This window comes from Chrysochloris asiatica, unplaced genomic scaffold (genome assembly GCF_000296735.1).
Source record: "Chrysochloris asiatica unplaced genomic scaffold, ChrAsi1.0 scaffold00058, whole genome shotgun sequence".
NCBI classification, from domain to species: domain Eukaryota; kingdom Metazoa; phylum Chordata; class Mammalia; order Afrosoricida; family Chrysochloridae; genus Chrysochloris; species Chrysochloris asiatica.
The window spans coordinates 12,334,915-12,337,881 of record NW_006408576.1 but is presented as its reverse complement, the minus strand read 5'-3'; positions in this window follow the sequence as shown (position 1 = coordinate 12,337,881).

The following is a 2,967-nucleotide window of genomic DNA, read 5'->3' as shown; positions in this document are numbered from 1 at the left end:
TTTATAGTTATGTAGCTGAAATTTTCCAATTAATTCTTTTTTTTCCTCACCATCCTTACATCTAAGGAAGATTCTGGCTGTACTTCTTCCAAAACAGATTTGCTTATTGTTCTGGAAGTCCATGATATATTCAATAGTCTTCGCCAGCACTACATCTCAAATGTATCAGTTATTTTCAATCTTTCTTTTTAGTTATCTAGCTTTTACATGCATATAAAGTGATTTTTAAAAATATAGCTTGGGCCAGGCATATCTTAGTCATTTTTGCTTTAAAGATTTTAAAGAGATCTTTTGTAGCAGATTTGCCCAATACAATACATCATTTGATTCCTTGACTGTTTTTCCATGGGCATTGATTGTGGATCCAAGAAAAATAAAATCCTTGACAACTTCAGACTTTTCTGCATTTCCTGTAATGTTTATTGGTCCAGTTGTGAAGATTTATATTTTCCATATTGAATGCTTTGGTGGTGGTGGTGGTGGTGGTGGTGGTGTGCCGTTGAGTTGGTTCCTACTCACAGTGAACTTATATAGGGTTTCCAAGGCTGTAAATCTTTACTGGATCAGAAAGCTTCATCTTTCTCCCTTGGATCCACTACATTCAAATTGCTGACCTTGTAGTTAGCAGCCCAAAGCATAACTCGCTATACTAATAGGTCTTTTTTTTTTACTGAATTGTTGTTAAGTGCTGTAGAGTTGGTTTCTACTCATAGTGAAGTTGTATAGGGTTTCTGAGGAGCAGCTGGTAGGTTTGAACAGCCGACATTTTGGTTAGCATTCCAGTACTTATCCTACAGAGCCACATCATTAAAGATGCTGTAGTTTTTGAGATTCATCAGTAAGAGCTTCAAGTCCTCTTCACTTTCATCAAGGAAGATTGTGTGAATTGTATTTCTCAGGTTATTTATGCATCTTCCTCTAATCTTGATGCCACTTACTTCTTCAGCATCATGCAACCCATCACAAACTGACAGGTGGTGGTATTGTTCATCTACCAAGCAGAAAAACTAAGATTCAAATCTGTACCTTGCTGACTCCGTAGTTCTATTATACCCTGCCACCTCAGTGTTCTTTATTAAGTAGTATAATATTCCACATCCTCTTGAAAAGGAAACATCTGTAGCAAAAGAGAGGGTTTTGCATTTGGCTCTCAATATTAGAACATTATAAAGCAACACTAAGTGCCTTATTAACTAATTTTAATGAACAAATTAGAGCAACTACCCCCTCTAAAAAGCAAAACAAAACAAACTAAAAACCTCTTATAGAGAGCATGATAATTCACATAATCAACATGAAAATGTATAACAGGCTTTTATCTTTTAAAAAAAATGTATACCTAATACCACACATGGAAATCAATTCCAGTTATGTAAAGTTTTTCAGTGCAAATGTAAAAATCTTAATATTTGTTGAGGAACATCTTTATATTATTAAGCTCTAAAAAGAATTTGTAAAATACTTTTTATTGTAGATTGAGTGAAGGTTTACAGAGCAGATCATCAATTTTACATTCAACAAATCATATACTTTGCTTCATTGCATGGTTAAAATCCCCTCCATGCACCAAGAGTTAACAGCATTTACTTCTATTCACTTTAACCACTGTGTTCCTCCCTGTGTCTCCCATCACCCCCATCTATCCTTTGCCAACTGCCTTCTGGTTGTATATTGCCTGCCTTGTCACCCATGGCAATGTGTGTTTAATCTCTAGTATATGAATCATTTCTTCATTCCCCCATAACCATCACAGATTATTTCTTTTATCAAGAAACCCCTCATTTTTTTTGTATGATACACAAAAAAGTACATCAAATAGATATATAATTTGCTGAAACAACCAAAGGGCACATTCTGCAAGCTAATCTCCTGGCCATCATCATACAACCTTTCTATTTCCATGAGTCTAGAGTCCTCAGCTGCTCAATTTCTCCCCACTATCACCTCTGCTTCTGTCTCTGGTATCGAGTTTCTCTGGATAGGGTCCCAAGTTCTGCTCATGCTCTTCTCTCTTGATGGCCCTAGGGTCCTCTATTCCTGGAATGTATGCTTAACTACTCCACCCTTTTAGTTACACAACTTCTGCCTTTACAGTTGTGACAATCACAATTAGTCATGATAACAATTACTCACTATTGAATCAAATAAATCCTATCCCCATATCCTTTCACCAGACCCATCTACACAAGAGAAAATCTATTCAAAGGGGATTCTACCTTCCCCTGCGCACTCCAGAACTAAAATCCCTCTTGAAAACTTGTGAGCCAGCCACTAAGTGCCTTTATTGCAACTCCCTTCTCTCCACCTATTTTAGGTAGCCTGTGGCTTAATTGCCTGTCCCTATCAACCCTGTGTACAGAGGGGATAGGTTTAATCCTTTATGTGAAGACTCCTTCCTTCTCAGTTGGTATTTTGAGCTGCTACATTCATACATATAGGTCAGGTTCATCAAACTGTAGCATTTTACACTTGCTTCCATTATCAAATTTATCTTCCTCTAGCAGAGTTCTGATCATCAAGCCATCCAAGCTGAATCAAATAGGTACTATCTGAAAGTTGGGGTGTTCTTGTGTGTCTCCCTCTGCTTTTTTCAGTTGGAACCTTTACTCTCAGCTCTAGCCCACCGTGCCTAAGTCCTTGTCCCTGGGCCAAATAGTTCCCAAGTCCCACCACACTTTAGACCAACCAACCCTTCTTCTTTTCCCTTTCATCTCAAGGTCAATGGGAGTCTATGGAATGTGGTCGAACTCAGCCCATATCTTCATTGCTGCCTTTCCCCCACTTTCACTCACAAGTAGGCCAGCACAGTTGGCAGTAAGCTTATGCTTGCTCGTGTGTTCCCTTTGAGTTTCAGTCTTGGAGGGGGACTTGTCCTGAAGGAACTTGATTGTTTGCCTTGATGGCTCCCTGATGATCAGCTTGCTTATTCTTGCAGTAACCGATCAGATTGCTGTTTTTGTTTTTTAT